The sequence below is a fragment of the Peromyscus maniculatus genome, chromosome 1 (genome assembly GCF_049852395.1).
Source record: "Peromyscus maniculatus bairdii isolate BWxNUB_F1_BW_parent chromosome 1, HU_Pman_BW_mat_3.1, whole genome shotgun sequence".
Classification (NCBI taxonomy): Eukaryota; Metazoa; Chordata; class Mammalia; order Rodentia; family Cricetidae; genus Peromyscus; species Peromyscus maniculatus.
Window position 1 is genome coordinate 104,326,227 of NC_134852.1, and position 19,498 is coordinate 104,345,724.

The window sequence follows — 19,498 nt, forward strand, 5'->3', positions numbered from 1 at the left end:
AATTCTGGGTCCAGTGCTCTATTCCATGTTCTTTGTTGATTTGTTCTTGAAACTGGAGGCTTTGCTTTCTAAATGATTCTTCCTTTATCATGAATTATAGCTAGGGGATGCAACTGAGCAATTTTACAAATGCTTTCATAACTGTAGAATTTTGAGAATTTCACAGCCTTTCCATTTTATCCTTTCATTATCATTTATATTCCAAAATGGCAGTTTTTCTGTTGATGCAACATTCTCAAGAGCTTCTGGGAATTTTATGACATTTCATAGATTCCCCCTACTAGACAGGGAGCATCTTCATGAATCTTTTCTGAATGATCCCATATATGTTCCTAGTTTATTTTCTGATGTGTGATAGAATCCATGAGCTACATGGCTCATCTCTCTTATGTGATTGATAGCTTTGGGCTTTGATACTTCCAAGGTACTAGCAATAGGTCATCCACCCTCATTCTTGCTTTTCTTCCACATGAAGAATTCCTGACATTCAACCTCCTAAATTCAGTTTATTTTTCAATCTGGATTGGCTGAGAACTTCCATTTCATCAGGTAGTATTTTCTTTGATCAACACTTACCTGAGTTTATATCTTTCTAGTCACTTATTGTTAAAGAAAAGAGCCAGAAGCTATCGGGCTGGAGATATTGGATTTACCATTTATGACCCCTAAAACTGTCCTCTACTCGTTGCTTAATTCTAAAACCATGTATGAATTGTTTGCTTTTTTTTTTTCATGGCAGCAGTCTATTTCCAGTTATGAAAACTGAATAGTTTCTTTTTTTTCTTTTTCTTTTTTTTTCTGAATAGTTTCTTTATGCTTCTACTATGTAAAGTGAATAGCATAAAGTCACAAAACTTTAATATATTTCTGGAGGTCAGAAGTCCTAAAGTAAAAGCATCAGAAAGTCTGCATAATTTAGAGAATCTGAGGAAAAATTTTCCCAGACATTTCTAGCTCTAGAGATTACTTCTAATCATTGACTCTTGAACCCATCTTCAAAACTTAAAAACTTTTCCTTTGACTTTTGCTTATCTGTCTCTGCCTTATAAGAAGCCTGTGATTGTAAAGAAGATGCCCATTAAATTCAGAATCATATTCTCACCTCAAAACTTCTCATTTAATCACACCTTCAAAGAATCATTAACATATAAAATGATATACTCACAGGTTTTAAGAATGAATATATGTGCATTTTGTGGTATCATTATTCAACCTAATGTAAATACATTAAAAGAATGTGATGTGATAATAGGCTTTAGTTTAATGGTCAGCAAAAAACTTCTGTGAGAATGTACAGATGCTAAGACGAATTTAGCCATGCCCAAAAAGAATTATAGTGTTCTAGCAATCAGAAAAGTAATCACAATGCTATAGTTATGATGCTCATCATATCTGTAGTGTGGAAGAAAACCGACGAGGTTCAAGTAGTGAAGAGATAGCTGTTTGAAATTAGGTTGCATAGAGTTTGATTTATCAAAGAAAAGATTTCAATATTTGTTCTAGTTCAACATGAACATTTTCATAAGAAAATTAGGAATTAGTATAGACTATGAGCAATAGTATGGAGGCCTTTCATGTCACAAAGCTGGGTTGTCTTGGGTGAGGGCTCTAGTAAATGGTTCAAGGTGTCATCCAAAGTGAATGTGAATTTTAGGCAGATAAAGGTAAGGCTTAGGTATGTGGAGAAATTGTATTGTGCATGACACAAGTTAAACAAAAAGACTGAAAATCTGGAAAATTTTGGATGAAATGATGAAAGGATGAAATGGTTAGCACAGTGGCAAATCTAGAAGTGAGGGCTGTGATATGCATGCTGTCCTGAGTGTTGTCCTCAGGATGGCGTGGGGGCAGAAGGGAGACTATTCAAATCACCCTTCTTGAAAAATCAGATCTTCAAGAATTTTTTTTTTTTTACAATAGGTAAAACCAGATGGAAGAAAATGCATTTTGTTTCTATCCTTGAATTCTCAAATAATATAAATGAAGTTATTTAGAAGTCAATACTAGCATACTAGGGCTGACATCAATTAATATATCATGTGCTAAGGAATTCTCCTGGTAGATAAACACCAAGATGCTTCAAAGAATGATCTTTGATAATAAGATACAGGTAATGACAGGAACATACGTCTTCACAGATGCAGAAGATATTAAGCAGGGATCAGGAGAAACTAAGTAGCATGCATGGGGTCTCTTTGTTTCTTTCTTAGGAACTATCAGGAGGGTAGACAGCTAAATCTCATATAGTTGAACAGCTTGAGATTTGAATGGAAAATGAATAAAGAATTAATTCAGTGCCAACTAAATTCTAGGCATATAGTATTTGCATGCTTTGGGTAAACTCGCATGGTCACCTTGAGGTTTCAACTTGTGTGAATGGCTGTACAGAAAGGCTGAGAATTTGGTAGAAGATTCATGGGTAAACAATGGATGAGTCAGCTTATTTATAAATATTGGTTCAGTCCCAACAATCTGCACTGTCTACTGGAATTATAGATCTTGCCTTTTTAGGAAAGTAGATAGACAAGAGGAAAATAAATACTGAGTTAAGATGATGGGCATAACAATATTGTTCTGGTTCTGTCATTGATACAGCTATATGTGATGAATTATTCTTCACTCTCAGGGACTTCAGTTTAAATGAAGGTTTTGAATAAGAAAAACTGATAAGACTTCTTTTAAAAAGAGAAAACCTAGGCATACATGACATTTTATTAGGATTGCAAAAGCTGAAGTTTTCTGGAAGATACATTATCTCTCACCTTATCAGGCCTCAGTGGACCATTCTTCTGTGTGCCATGATAGAAGCCTGCAGTTCCCCATTGTCCACTCTGTTTGGTGTTGTAACTTCTCTGCTATAAGATGTTGTTTTGCTCCACCTTTACTTATTGATTCTAATAATGTTTTACTTCACAGTCATTTTGTGGTTAAATACATTGATTCATATAAAGTGTTTATAATCAAAATATGGTATATATCAAAAAATGTTACATTATGGTTTATATTATTATTATTATTATTATTATTATTATTATTATTATTATTTGTACCGTATCTCAACTCATTTCTTTCCTCTTAGGTCAAAAGTTTCTGATATATATATATATATATATAACAATCAGTTATGTGCTCCTGTTTACTAGCTAGGTGACACAAGATATTAGTCTATTTTAGGTGAAAAATTGTCATTTTTCTCCTCACAGTACTCATGTTTTGATTGGCTCTTCCAGTGTTTGGACACAGACCAGTGGAAAGGTCGATATCTTAACAAAAAGCAATGGGGAGGGTTAATTATGAATTACGAAATTATTAACACAGTGAGGATCATTTGATTTTTTCTTTTACCATGAAGCACAAGAATGACTTTTGACCTGATGGACAAGTAAGTCTGGGTTTTCACTTATAAGCCCTAAAGATTTTAGTTAGCAACATTGGTTTCTATCTACAATCTGATTCATTTGACCTGGAAAAGGGTTCTTGTTCTTTATTTGTCTTTCATCTTTTAGTCAAGGTACTAGATAATTGGTTAATTTCCTGTTGATTTTCTTGGGTCTTATCACCTGTCCATCCATGGAGTAAAGCTAGGGTGAGGGCTAGATACTGAGATGGGGGGTGCAGTCTGATGAGAACTCACAGTTGCTAGTCTTTCTAACTAGGTGAGAAATGATTCTGAGCTTCTCCTAGGCATTTTAATGCAATTTCTGTTTTGGGGCTTGATGAAAATGACCAACGGGGCAGGTGGGTTGGCTAGGAGGGGGAATCAGAGCTTGCCCATTTATTTCTGTAGGCAGGTGTCATATATTGGCAGGAGTAGATCTATCCTTGGGATTATGGTGAAACATTTGAAATTTTTTTGATGTGGACAATGAAGTTTTCAGTTTTATGGTGTTTTTTCTCACCGTATGAGGTTACTACTAGACTTCTTACAAAAATAAGAATAAAAATATTTCATCAGAAATGATCATAATTGTGTTCTAGGGACTGGCTCAGATAGTAAAAACACTTACTGCTTTAGCAGAGGACCCTGGTTGTGTTTGGTTTCCAACACCAATATTGTGACTCACAACTACCTGTAATCCCAATTATGGGGATCCAACATCCTCTTTGGGTTTATGGGCACCAAACACATATATGGTACACATATATGCATGTAGGTATGAGTATACATATAAAATAAAATTTAAAATTATTTTACAAAGAATTGTTTGTTAAAAGGTATATAAAGTGCTTATACTGTTTTGGGGGTCAAAAATATAGTATTAATTCTTTTTCTAGTGGAAGTATTTTTATCTTTAACATAGAAACAATTTATTGAAAGTTTTAAAAAGGAAATAGGGATGGTAGTAGGTATAGGCATGGCAATCATGTAAAAATTTAGCATAATTAAAATAAAATTAAATGAGAAGCTATTTTAAAGCTATTTCCAAAGCTGGAAAATGAAATCTATCCCTCCATTTGTCTATCAATGCATCTATTTTGTTGCATGAACTCATAAGAAAATGATTTTAAATGATGTTAATGCATATGCTTTGACATATACTAACAATGAAAAATGTCAGTAAGAAATCTTAACGTTTTCTTCAGTGTTACTAAGAGCACAATAAGTTATATGTTAGTTTGCTGATATATTATCAACCAAAGCTATCAACATATCATAAAGACACAAATGTAGAACAGGAGCATTTCTATAATCTTACATTTGAGGTGGAAATATAAGCATTTTTTATGTTTTCTTTTAAATGTTTATTTCCTCATTTTGTCTTATGGATCTTTATGATTTATAAATACTATTTTAGACTCAAGGAAAGTAGCAGCAGAGCTTTGTGTCTGGGGCAGGAAATTTTCTCACAGAGCCTGGAATATCTTGTTTTAGGAGTAAGATACTTCTCAGCAAATCCTAGGAATGTTTGCAAACCATATAGGGCAAATTTAAATGGGCTAACACTGACTAAGGAAAAACAGTTGAATCATCCAAAACAACAAATGCCACAAGGGATTGGCACTTATCAAACCTACAAAGGTCAATTCATCCATAACAGAACTTAGAAAACAATAATGTAATAGTTTGTTTTATTTGTATGTTATTTTGACAACAAAGTATTAATTTAAAATCAGTAAAAATACAAAATAAGCATTTCTGTTTACTTTTATGAATATTATTTCATAGCAATGACATGTTGCAAAGTATGTATTTTATTTATTTATTTATTTGGAATTATAACCAACCAATACAGAAAATGTGATACATTCACAAAGTGTCAATTTGTAATCTCCAACAGAGAAAGTAATTGTATTCACCAATTATGAGTGGTAGTTAAAATATGTAACAGAAGGAATTTTTACATACAGCCAGACACTATGCTGAGAAAATTTCTAAATTGGAGGTTACCATCAAGTCCTTCTTCTTGGAGTTCTAAGAACCTCGGGGAACCCCATAGAAGAGGAGGAGGGAAGATTGTAGAAGTCAGAGGGGATGCAGGAGACCAGGAGAACACAGCCCACTGAATCAAGTAAGCAGGGCTCATATGGGCTCAGAAAGACTGAAGTGGCAACCATGAGCCTGTACCATCCTGTAGCATGAATCTTAAAAGTTCTTATTAAAAAAATCAAACCTGAGGCCAGTTATTGGGGTCAATGCTGGTAGATCAGAGAGACAGAACAAGCCATAGCTACCTCACCTCGCTGGATTCTCAGCTGGTTTTGTCTCCTCAGACTGGAGGCCTCTGAGTCCTCATCCAGAATGGGTCTCAGCTGAATTGCTGCTCAAAAGCCTGAATGCTTAACCAGCCAAATGCTTAATCCGCTAAAAGCTTCTAGTTTCTAGTCCTCACGCCTTATATACCTTTCTGCTTTCTACCACCACTCCCTGGGATTAAAGGCTTGCTTTCTGGGATTAAAGGCATGATGAGTCACCATGCCTGTCTGTATACTTGTACACATGGATTTCTGCCTCTGGAATGCTAGGATTAAAGGCGTGTGCTACCACTGCCTATCCTTTATGTTTAATATTGTGGCTGCTCTGTCTCTGACCCCAGGTAAGTTTATTAGCATGCACAATATTTGGGGGAACACAATACCACACCATCCTCTGTTTACATGTTACGGCTGTTAGCTTGGTGTTATTGTGGGACTCCTAACGGTGGGAGCTGGTGTATCTCTAGCTCTTTTGCCTGCTTTTAGGATTCTTTCCCTCCTATTGGGTTGTCTTGTCCAACCTCAATAGGTAAGCTTTTGCTTTTTCTTGCTGTATCTTTTCCTATTAGTCTCTTGGAAATCTGCTCTTTTCTGAAGGGAAATGGTTCTAGGGGATTGGATCTAGGGCAGAGGAAAGGTGGCAGGGAACTGTGAGGAGTGGAAGGGGTGGAAATTGTGGTTGGAAAAAGGAAAATAAAACAAGTTCTCACATCTGTCTCAACTGCTAAGCACATCTTTCCTTCTTCAAAAACTTTTATAGTGCCAAAAGCACTGGATATACTTAATAAATACAGAGATCTCTACAAGTTTGTGTCCGAGATACTCTGTCAATCACATAAAACCACAAAACCTTCCCATTTCAATGTGGTTTACCATACTATGAGTGATGAGTGTGATTCACTCTCTTGACTTGCTAAAATAATTACACGTGCACTGTCACATTGTTCAGGAAACATCTTACACTTCTGCTTGTCTTGACTTACAAAGGCTTAGTGCCTCCTTGTGATTGGTTAATAATAGTATATAATGATGTCAATACAAAAGCATAAACCAATATGACCTGAGAGTTTTAAATTCTCTAGGTGGATCCAATTGATTGGCTGTATATATATATATATATATATATATATATATATATATCATATTAGTCAAAGTATTAATATTATTAAATATATTATATTAAATATAAATAGACACTTGATATAAATATAAAAAAGGAAATTTAAGTATATAAAAATATAACATGAACATGCACATACATAAGCACCTACATATCAATTACATAGTTTAATGATGTCTTGTCCCTAGAAATTTTATCTCTATAAAAATAATATTATAATATATATTGCTTTTTTCCAAAAAGAATTCCAAACATCTTACTGCATAGCATTTTAAGCTGGTTGAATATAAATAAAAATAAATCTTAACAACTGTATAGTTTCAGTCAGTAAAGTGCCTATTTTACAATTTTAATAACTGAAATTCAATCCTAAGCATCCACATAGCAAAAGCCAGGCATGGTGGTGAGCACTTGTAATCCCAGCACTTGGGAGGCAGAGTCAGAATAATCTCTGGAACTTTCTGGATACCACTGAGCTAGCTGGCTTACTTGGTGAGTTCCACGTCAGTAAAAGACTCTGACTTAATTAAAGGTGATAGTTCCTGAGGAATGACACCCAAGTTTGTTCCCTGACCTCCACAAGCACCCACATATAAGTGTACATACATACACATGAACATGAGCATATACATATATTTACGTATCAATTATATAGTTCAATGATCTCATGCCCCATATAAATTATGTCTCTATAAAGATACTTTACTGATACTGGAAGCTCAGAACAACTCAGTGAAGAAAGTAGAATCATAATTAATGTTTCAAATGGAGAAGCCGTGGCCAGATCAGGTCTCACTCCAGATGATTAATCATTCCATGACACATTTTCTTTACTAAAGAACTTAGTGATTGAAAGAGAAATAATTTCTTGAGAAACATGTAGGATAATAATGAGGTTAATTGGTTACTAACCTGTCATTTGTATTATTATATAAGCGGTGAATGATGGTGGATAGAGTACAGAGACTAGCATCAAGAGACTTAGATACAGGTCCAGGTCAGCTGTTTGAATCTGGGAAGAAAGATATTTAACCATTCTGATCCTACATATTTCCCATGTTGAATGGAAGTAATAACAACGGTAAGAAACTGTTATCAAAATAGTTTTGTAAGAAATTATCACTAAATAATTTCTGTATTTGAAGGTGACTGAGAATGAAAGCATATGTCCAGGATGGTTGATGATGTTGTCATGTCCCCTGTAGCCATATCAGAAGATTCAGTTTCCAAATCGTGATCTTTCAGTACCTCTGTGCCATTTCCTGTGTGATCAAGGGACCTGGAGATACACAGTTTAACTTTGGTAGAGCTGTCTGGAAGGAATACAAAATGAGTTCCAGAAAGCCAGTTGGAATTTAATAATGCATGAAAAATACACCAAGGGGAGGAAAGAGCCAATTAGGAAGCAATTAAGGAGATTGCAATTACAATGCATCTTAATAAAGTACCAAAAATATTAGCCTATGGATAGAAGAGTACTTACCTGTGGACTAGAATGAGAGAGGAAAATGTTTCCAAATTCAGGTCCTATGAAAGCAGAGCACAAGAGAAGAAAAAGGATAAAATCATTCTCATTATCTCTTTCTCTGCATGTCAGATCCCAAGCATCTCTCTCCATGACATTTTTCCTTTGTTCTGTTCCTTTTTATTTTTATTTTAAGTACATTAATAGAAAATTTATTCAACATAGGAAATTGTGGAAAGTAAAATAAAAACCAATTATTATATTAACACAAAAGCTTGTAAAGTTTTATCTGTTTATTTCTTCCTAATAAGAGACTCTCTGCTTTTGCTTTTCTCTAGAATTAGCAATTCCCACAAAAATTTCTGAGTTTTTTCCCTTTGATTAAGTTTCAGTTTTCACATGCATAATTCCTGTCAACCATAATTATCATCTATTTCTGAGAATTAAAGATTCTTAGAGGATTTTTGTCTCAACAGTGTTTTTTTTCAAACAAAATAAAATATAATAAGCTAAAACAAAATATAATAAGCTAAAACAAACAAACAAACAAACAAATCCATCACATCGAAGTTGGTCAAGGCAAAACAACAGAAGGAAAGGAGCCCCAAGAGAAAACACAAGAATCAGAAACCCAGTTGTTCACAAATTCAGGAGTCCCATAAAAGTACTAAATTGAAAGCTATAATATATATTGAGGACGTAGTGAGAACTCATGTAGGGCCTGTGCTTGCTGTTTCAGTCTCTGTGAGTTCATTAAGCAGTGTCTTTTACATTGTTTTTAAATTCTAGCACTTTATGATATTTGAAATTTTAGCCCTGATAATACCCCAATAGGAAGTCCAAGAGGATAGTGGAACTGTAGAAATAAAACAGAAGCAGAGTAAAGCAATCCTTTGAAAGCTAACAATATTTTTAAATATGTTTTCCTTGCTTGCTTTCTGTAACTTCTGCATTTAGAGAGCTTGTATAATATTGAGCAGCACTTAGATACCCATCATTCTCTTGGTCTTTAACTGTCAAGCAGGTATAATGCAGAGGAAAGACTTTTGGAGAAATCAGAAGACTGAGCCAATGAACAACTTAACTCGAACAGTGGAGTGATGATCAAGCTTAGGGCCAGCTACCACTATATGAGAAGTAAAAGTGTGGTCTTTATCACATAGTTAAGCTTCAGAGCAATCTCTCTCTTTTATTGTATCCCAGTTGGAGCAGAAGGGAGAAATAAGGCAGGAAATCAGGTATGTTTCCCAAGGTAAAGGTTTTCAAGAAAATCACATAAATTAATATGTGGGAAAGGACTTTGGACTTTTATTATTATTATTGTTATCTTTGAAATATAAAGCAATTTATCTAAGCAATACTTCAAGATTGCAAAGTAAATAAGCAAAAGGTATGAGGATATCATTTTTATCTATGGTGAAAAATAATGACAAAATCTGAATTTATTTTAAAGTAAAAAATGTGATTAAAACATTTGTAGTTAACTTTAAATAAGTAACAGAATTTTTTTTATTAAATTTGGTTTTATTTGTATTGTTAGTATTTTTTTTCAGGCCTTCATTTATAAATTCTAGTGTTTCCAATTCTTCACAGATCTGGAAAGAACAATACGCAATTTCATATGGAAAAACAAAAAACCCAGGATAGCAAAAAGAATCCTGTACAATAAAACAACCTCTGGAGGCATCATGATCCCTGGCTTCAAACTCTACTATAGAGCTACAGTAATAAAAACAGATTGGTACTGGCATAAAAACCGACATGTGGACCAATGGAACTGAAATGAAGACCTCGACATTAATCCACACACCTATGAACATATGATTTTCGACAAAGAAGCCAAAACTGTACAGTGGAAAAAAGAAAGCATCTTTAACAATTGGTGCTGGCATAACTGTATGTCAACATGTTGAAGGCTGCAAATAGATCAATATCTGTCACTGTGCACAAAACTTAAGTCCAAGTGGATCAAAGACCTCAACATAGATCCAGTTACGCTGAACCTGCTAGAAGAGAAAGTAGGAAGTAGTCTTGAACGTATTGGCACCAGAGATCACTTCCTAAATATAACACCAAAAGCACAGATACTGACAGAAACAATTAATAAATGGGACCTCTTGCAACTGAGATGCTTTTGTAGGGCAAAGGACACGATCAACAAGGCAAAGCGACAGCCTACAGAATGGGAAAAGATCTTCACCAATCCCACATCTGACAGAGGGCTGATATCCAGAATATATAAAGAACTCAAGAAACTAGACATCAAAATACCTAATAATCCAAAAAGGGAGGGGGGAGGCTATAGAGCTAAACAGAGAATTTTCAACACAAGAAGCTCAAATGGCTGAAAAACATTTAAGGAATTGCTCAACATCCTTAGTCATCAGGGAAATGCAAATCAAAATGACTCTGAGATACTATCTTACACCCGTCAGTCAGAATGGCTAAGATCAAAAACACTGAGAACAGCTTATGTTGGAGGGAATGTGGAGCAAGGGAAACTCTCCTCCACTGTTAGTGTAAATGCAAGCTTGTACAGCCACTTTGGAAATCAATATATCGTTTTCTTAGAAAATTGGGAATCAACCCCCTTCAAGACCCAGCTATACCAATCTTGGGCATATACCCAAGGAATGCTCAATCATACCACAAGAACACATGCTCAACTATGTTCATAGCAGCATTGTTTGTAATAGCCAGGACCTGGAAACAACCTAGATGCTTTTCAACTGAAGAATGGATTAAAAAATGCCATACATATACACAATGGAGTACTACTCACCAGAGAAAAACAATGACATCATGAGGCTTGCAGGCAAATGGATGGAACTAGAAAAAAATCATTCTGAGTGAGGTAACCCAGACTCAGAAAGACAAATATGATATGTACTCACTCATACGTGGATACTAGATGTAAGGCATAGGATAACCAGACTGCAACTCACAACTCCAGGGAGGCTACCTAGTAAAGTGGACCATGAGAAAGACACAGGGATCACCCAATGACAGAGAAATGGATGAGGTCTGCATGAGCAAACTGGGGGTAGGGGAGGGTAATGGAAGGCAAACATTGGGGGAAAGAGAGCTTAGGGGAGCAGGAGGTACCAGCTGGATCAGGAGCAGGGTGGGAGAATTGGGAGGGAGATAGCATGATGAATGGAGACCCCATGGGAATAGGAAGAAGCAGAGTGCTAGAGAGGTCCCCAGAAATCCACAAATATACTTCCACTGTAGACTACTGGCAATGGTTGAGAGAGTGCCTGAGCTGACCTGCTCTGGTTATCAAATGGCCAAACACCCTGGCTGTCATGATAGAACTCTCATCCATTGTCTGATGGAAGTGGATTCAGAGATCCACAGCTGAGCTCCAGGTGGAGCTCCAGGAGCCCAGTTGGCAAGAGAGAGGAGGGATTGTATGAGCGAGAGATATTGAGACCATGATTAGAAAAAGCACAGGGACAAATAGCCAAACTAGTAGAAGGTCATGAACTGTGAACCAATGACCGAGGAGCCCCCATGGAACTGGACCAGGCCCTCTGGATAAGTGGGATAGTTGATTAGCTTGAACTGTTTGAAAGGCTCCCAGGCAGTGGAGCCAGGATCTGTCCTTGATGCATAGGCTGGCTTTTTGGAGCCTGGGGCCTATACTGGGACACTTTGCTCAGGCTTAGTGTAGGGAGGAGGGGACTGGACTACCAGATTGGGCTGACTCCCCAGGGGAGACCTTGCCTTGGAGGCGGTGGGAGTGGGGGGTGGATTGGGGGAGAGGGCTTGGGAGTGGGAGGAGGGAAGATGGGGGAATCTGTGACTGATATGTGAAATCAAGTTAAATATAAAATAAATATATATTAAAAAATAAAAAAAAAACTCTAGTGTTTCTAAAACCAGGTCTATCTGGTTAGTTGTTAATTTGGATTCTCAAAATCTCAAAATCTTTTCTATTTCATTTGTAATATTAATTTGTGATATCTACTTGAATACATATATATATATTATATCTATATGTGGATATCATTATTATTTTCTTTATAAGATAAAGCAACCATCTAAGTAATATTTCAAGATTGCAAAGTAAATCCATATATACAGATATACAATTTATCTATAGTGATATAGATAATACATATATATATGTTCAAGTTGATATAATGAGTTGCTATTATATATAAATGTATGTATGTGAATATATGTATATATTCAAGTAGATATAATTGTTGGTTAAACAGAGGTGCTATTGCGGCCGGCTGGTGGAGGAGAGTGCTAATTGGAAGACTCACAAGCCATGGTTACCTTTTTAGAGCTTTATTGAGAGAGAGGGGGAGAGAGAGAGGGAGAGAGGGAAGGAGAGAGCAGAAAGAGAAGGGGGGCACATAGAGGGCCCACCCGCTTTTTAGGCTGGGATGCCATCGCAGGCTGATGAGGTAATTAAGGACAGAATCCAGAGTTGATTAGCTTGATCTGTTTGGGAGGCATTCAGGCAGTGGGACCAGGTCCTGTACTCAGTGCATGAGTTGGCTGTTTGAAACCTGGGGCTTATACAGAGACACTTGGCTCAGCCTGGGAGGAGGGGACTGGACCTGCCTAGACTGAATCTGCCAGGTTGAACTCAATCCTCAGGGGAGTCTTTGCCCTGGAGGAGATGGGAATGGGGGGTGGGCTGGGGGGAAGGTGCGCACGGGAGGGGGGGCGGGGAACAAGGGAATCCGTGGCTGATATGTAAAATTAAATTAAATTATAAAATAAAAAAGGACAGAATCCTTACAATAATGATATATATGACATATATTTATTCAAAGAGATATATACACACAATTTACTTATTTAAATTTTACTAATTGTGAAGATGATTATGGACATATATGTATATGATGTATATGTCTTCTACAGGAAAAAATGATGCACATGAAACAAATACCATGTTTTATATTATGTATGTTGCACTTCTTTCTGTATTTCATTTTCTCAAAAATACTTCCTAAAGCAGTGCATATATTACAGGCTACTTCTCAATATATTGGAATTTCAAAGAATAAAAAGTATGAAATACAGAATAGAAAGAAACTATGTTGTAATTACCCACTAATAAATAACATAGTTTGCCTCTGTACTACTACAACCATCTGACCTTTAGTTAAAGACCCTTCCACATTTATCAACATTCTAGGGACAGTCCTGGCTTCCAACAAACAAGAGTTAGAGGGAAAATGATTGTATTTTAAAATCAGCTGACTCAGCCTTAAGAACTCTTGTCAATGAAGTTGTTTCCATCCAAAGAAACTCTGCATTTCTGTCTTATTGCCAAATCATGTCCTACCTTGCACATCCTCTTGGCTTCTCCAATTCTTCTCTGTAATCATCCATTATACTAGTTACTTTATGCTCTCTATATAAGCATCTTACACTTTATATCTTTCTTAAGGGCTGTGTTTGAATCCTACCCTGTCATTCCTTGCTATATGAATGATTTCTGATATGTTTTGTAAAATTCAGTTATCTATACCCAGTCATATCCAACTAAAAAGACATATAATAAGGTTAAAATGAGAGTTAAAAAATTTAACATGAATCTATATTCAAAAAAAAATTTTTTTTGATTTCTTAAGACAGGGTTTCTCTGTGGAGTCCTGTCCCAGGACTTGTTCTGTAGACTAGCAGTGTAGAGCATGGGCTCTCTCTCGTGGCACGGGCCTCTAGTTAAACCAAACATTGACTGGCCACGCCCACAAGTTCTGTGCCACCATATTGCCCAAGCACATATAGCAGGAAGGACAGATTGTAGGTCAAGAGTTTTGTGGCTGGGTTGGTGTCTAGGTTTCTCTTTCCATAGCCTGTAGAGTACCTTCTAGCACCCAAGAGATTAGAATGTAGGCTAAAGGCTCCATGTAGGCACCAGCTTGACCTCTCTATACTCAATTACATGTGTGGATGTTGTTCTTGGAAATGCCAGGAACCAGAGACTGGATAGCCCAGAGATCTAGGGTAGAACAAAACACAACAGGCAGGAAACAACAACAACAACAACAACAAATGAATGAATGATTCTTAATAATATTATTTTATACTCAAAGATTGGTGACTTGTCCAATTGTCATCAGAGAGGCTTCCTCCAGCAGCAAATGGGAGTGGGTGCAAAGACCCACTGCCAGACATTATGCAGAGAAAATGTCTAAATTGGAGGTCTCCATTGGGTCCCTCATCTTAGATATAGGGGAACTCAGTGGAAGAGGGAGAGGGAAGATTTTAGGAGTCAGAGGGGATGGAGGACACCAGGAGAACATGGGCCACCAAATCAACTAAGCAGGACCCATGGGCTCACAAAGACTGAAGAAGCAAGCAAGTGGCCTACATAGGTCTGCATCAGGTGCTCCATGTATATGTTATGGCCGATAGCTTTGTGTTTTTGTGGGACTCCTAACAGTAGGAGCAGGTGTGTTTCTCATTCTTTTGCCCGCTTTTGAGACTCCTTTTCTATTGGTTGCCTTGTCCAGCTTTGATAGGAGGGATTTTGCCTCTTCTTATTGTATCTTATTTTTGTGGTATTTGGTTGTTGTCTCTTAGAGATCTGATCTTTTTTGAAGAGGAAACAGAAGGAGAATGGATCTGGGAGAGAGGAGAGGTGTGGAAGGAGTGGAGGGAATGGAATCTGTGGTTTGTATGTATTGTATGAGAGAAGAATCTATTTTCAATAAATAAATAAGAAAATAAGTAAGAAAATGCCCTGTAGTTGGATCTTATAGAGGCAGTTTTTCAATCGAGGTTCCCTTCTTTTAGATGACTTTAGCTTGTATCAATTGGCATAAAACTACCTTGGACCCTATTCTATTTATAATAGCCAAAAATTGGAAACAACCTAGATGTTCATTAATGAATGAATGAATAAAGAAAATGTGGTAAATTTACACAATGGAATATTACTGTTAAAAATGTAATCTTGAATTTCACAGGTAAATTGATGGAACTAGAAAAAAAATAATCCTGAGTGAGGTAACCCAGACCCAAAATGAAATATAGTATGTATTTGCTTATATGTGGATATTAGCTGTTAAGTCTTTGATAGGCAAACTATAATCCATATACGCATAGTGTTTAGATATGAAGTAAGAAACTAGGGGAGGGGGTTGCATCTCCCTAGGATGGGGGCATAGAATAGAGAGTTACAGATAGATGGGGTGGGGTGGGTCAGCTGGAAGGATCAGATCATATGAAGTGGAGGAAGAAAAAGTGTGGTGAGGGAGGAAATAAGGGAAGGGATATCTAAAGCAAAGGGCCATTTGAGGGGTCATAAGGAAATCTAACATGGTAGAAGCTTCCTAAAATATATACATATGAAGGTGATTATGAAGTATCAAACCCTGGACAAACAGACTAACTGGGGTGTCTATTAATAGGTATCAAATCTGACACTGGCTGCCAAGTCCTCCCAGCATCCCTCAGTCCCTACCTGCTACAGTCTTCCTGGATGGCACACCCTACCTCCTACCCTAACGTTCTCTAGCCCAGGAACTGGTCTGGACTGGGCTGCCCTTCCTCCAGCTTCTCTTCCCTATATAGTCCAGTTATTTTTGTTACATGGCCCTTTAGGCCCTTTTGGACATTTTACTTCATGGCCAGTCTCTTAGCCCGGGATACCACTCTTGGTTGGTGGTTCCTCTCTTGCTCTCCTGGCTCCTCTCTCCTCACATGGCCCAGCTCAGTCTGGTTATGTTCATTCTGGACTCTCCCAGATCTTTCTGCCTCTGTTGTGCTGTCCCGCACATCTACAATAAATCTCCTCTACCATATCTAGGAACAATTATGTCCTCCTTTATTTTATTTTATTTTATTTTTTTATTCATTGACCTAAATGAAGTCACCAAACAATTGGAGAGACAGAACCCCAACTGGACATCTCTCATCACCAAGTGAAGCTTGCAGTCCCAGGAATGGGTCACATCTAACTAAGTTATTTGTTGTTGGGGAACCTCCAAACTATCCAGTCTATTACCATGGCTATTGGTTGCTCTCCACAAACTGAGAGTAAGGCCCAAATACTGAAGACAACTCATATACAATTCATTCAATATGGAGAAGTCGAGCTACTGCTTTCCAGAACCTTCATCTCTAGTACTAGTATTCATGGTACTGGGAGGTACTCTGCACACTAAAAAAGGAGAAAGATAAACACTAACCATGCTACAAATCCTTCAACCTACAATGGTGACCTCTTGCATGATGTGCTAGCTAGTATCACAAGCTAGTAATACAAAGCTTGTGAGAGTAGCCAACCACTATCTGATGGATCTAAGGTCCACTAAACAAGATGGAAACCATCCCTGATACTCTTCAGTGGCCCAAAACCTGAGACTAGATAGGCCAGGGACTGAGAGAAAAACCAAATACTACAGTTCTGCTGAGGGAATGTAGCAATAAAATGACATCTAACAACATCCTGCTATACTCATAAGCCAATGTTTTGCTCAGCCAAAGGCAGAGAAGCATCCTCTTGTAGTAGGTGGAAACAAATACAGAGACCCACAGCTGGATAATGTGCAGAAACTGTGAGACCTTGGAACACTCAAACCTATAGGATGTCTCCATCAAATCTCTCCCCTGCAGAAGAGGAGGCTGAAAAAGTGTAAGAGGAAGAGGTTATGGAGAATACCACGAAGCAGTGCCTTCTAAACACAGCAGAACTGATGTACATATGAACCCACAGAGACTGCAGCATCATGTGCAGGGGCTGCACAGGTCTAAGCCAGATGGGGTCCCAGGGCTGAGAGTGCAAAAGACACAAGCCCCCATCCATAACCCAGAAGCTATCTCTAGTCCATAACTGTTTGCAAATGAAAAATGAGTTTTACCCAGTGGAGTCTCACTAGGCATACAAATCGCCCTGAAGGCCAGGTTCCATGCCCAGCAGTAGATGGCCAACATAAAATTTATTAGCAATTTTTTGGGTTTCTTTCTTTCATATTGCTTTGTCAGGGCTTTATTTTTGGGGGGTCCTTTTTTAAAATTTTATTTTATAATTTAGTTTCTGTCACCAATTCCCTTGTTCCCCCTCACGGCCCCCCCTGCCTTCTCCCCAGCCCACCCCCAATTCCCATCTCCTCCAGGGCAAAACTCCCCTGAGGATTGAGTTCAACTTGGTAGATTCAGTCCAGGCAGGTCTAGTCCCCTCCTCCCAGGCTGAGCCAAGTGTATTTTTTTTTAAACTTTACATGTCCTTTGTATATACATATTATAGTTTCTGGTTTTGTGCTTTTCTGAGAACTGTGTGTTTGTGAGAGAGAGACAGAGAGAAAGAGAGGGGGGGAATCATAATCAGAATATATTGTATGAAAAAAATCTATTTTCAATTAGAAAATAAACCTGTTTACTTTGAGAAGATAAAAATGACATTTTGCCTATAAAAACCTAGAGTTATTTTACAATTGCTGCTTTCAAATTGAAATTTTAAGTAGTTAGCAGTTTATGGAGGAAATTCATTCTTTTGTTTCTTTTTTGTTTAATGTTCTTCTCATAAGTCACAGTTCTGCTTTGTAGGGAGTGAGTACACAGATAACGGATTGTGAGTGGTGAACCCTGTGTCCTTTACAGTCCTGACTTTTCTGAAACAAGCTGTACCTCAGAAAACATTTTCTAGGGAAGAGCAAAACCAAAGCTGAAACTTGTTGGACATACCCTGGCAGTGTTGATAACGCAGTTCTGGTAAATTCCTCCCTAAGAATTTAGTTTTGGAAATTAGAGAGTTATCCCGAATTGCTTGGTAATACCTCCCTAATGAGGAGCATTTTTTTTTCCTGACCCCCACGTAACTTTATTTATTAACATACAAATAAAATCACATTTCAGTACAAATAAAATATCAGCATATTTCCCCTTTTCTATTTTAATAAAAAGAAAAAAGGAAAGTTTTAATTAATATAAGAAAAACTATATACAAAAGTAAAATAACTATATACCATATATATATATGCAATAAATACCTAAACAATGTCTAGTTTTGCATTTGACAAATTCAGAGAAAATAATTCCATTATCTATCCTAATTTATTTCCATGAGGAGCATTTACTTGAATGTTTACACCAGCTGTGGTATTTTTTCCTATTGTGTTTTTTCAAAATCTTAAAATAGTGTTCATTCTCAGAGCCTATATAATATTTACTTCATTTTAAAAAGAACCATTGTACCACCTTACAATCTATAATGCAGCTGGAGAGGTGGCTCAGAGGGTGAGAATATTGCCTGCTCTGCTAATGGAACTAGGTTTGATTCCTGACAGCCAACTAACAGCTCACAAGTCTGTAACATCAGTCCTAGGGAATCTGATGCCTTCTGGTCTTCACGGACACTTCACACATGTGGTGCACAGACAGACCCACAGGCAAAACACCTATACGCATAAAAATAAATACATAATTTAAATATTACATTAAAAAAAAAAGACCCAGCATGGTGGTGCATACCTTTAATCCTAGCACTTGGAGGTCAGAGACAGGAAGATCTCTCTGAGTTTGCGGCCAGCCTGGTCTACATAGTGAGCTACAGGCCAAACCAGATCCTGTCTCCAAGAAACAAAAAAGAAAGCAATTATAATGAATATCATCGGTACCATGATTTTCAATGAATATACAGAACACTATTATTCAACAATCATCATTCTCTTTTTATCCACCTTCTCTTTCCTATCACTTTCATACTTCAACAACTTCTAATCTGGTATCCATTTTCATAATTTTATTATTTCAACATTATGTGAATAAAACATATAGAATGTGAAATTTGGGGCCTGGCTTTTTTACTTAGCATAATTATCTGGAGATTCAGGTAGGTGCTTGTGTGTACCCATAGGTTGCTACTTTTGATGGTTGAGTAGTATTTGCCATATAGTTACATGATAATCTGCTTAATATTATTTTTGATGACAGACATCTTCGTTGTATGTAGTTCTTCAACATTACAAATAAAAGTACTATTAATATTTAGGGATACAATTATTTTTGCTGTGTGTGAATGTATGTCTTCACTTATTCGTAATAAATGCCCAAGATTGATAGTCACATGTCTACATGTCTAATTTTTAAATTAATAGCCACACTTGTTTTCAGAATATTTATACAACCTTCACCAGGAATGTCTGAGTGATATCTTTTTTTTTTTTTTTTACATTCTTCAGTTACGAGTTTAGAACTAGTTAGAACTAATAATTTTATCCAATTCAGGTTTCAAAGTCTTT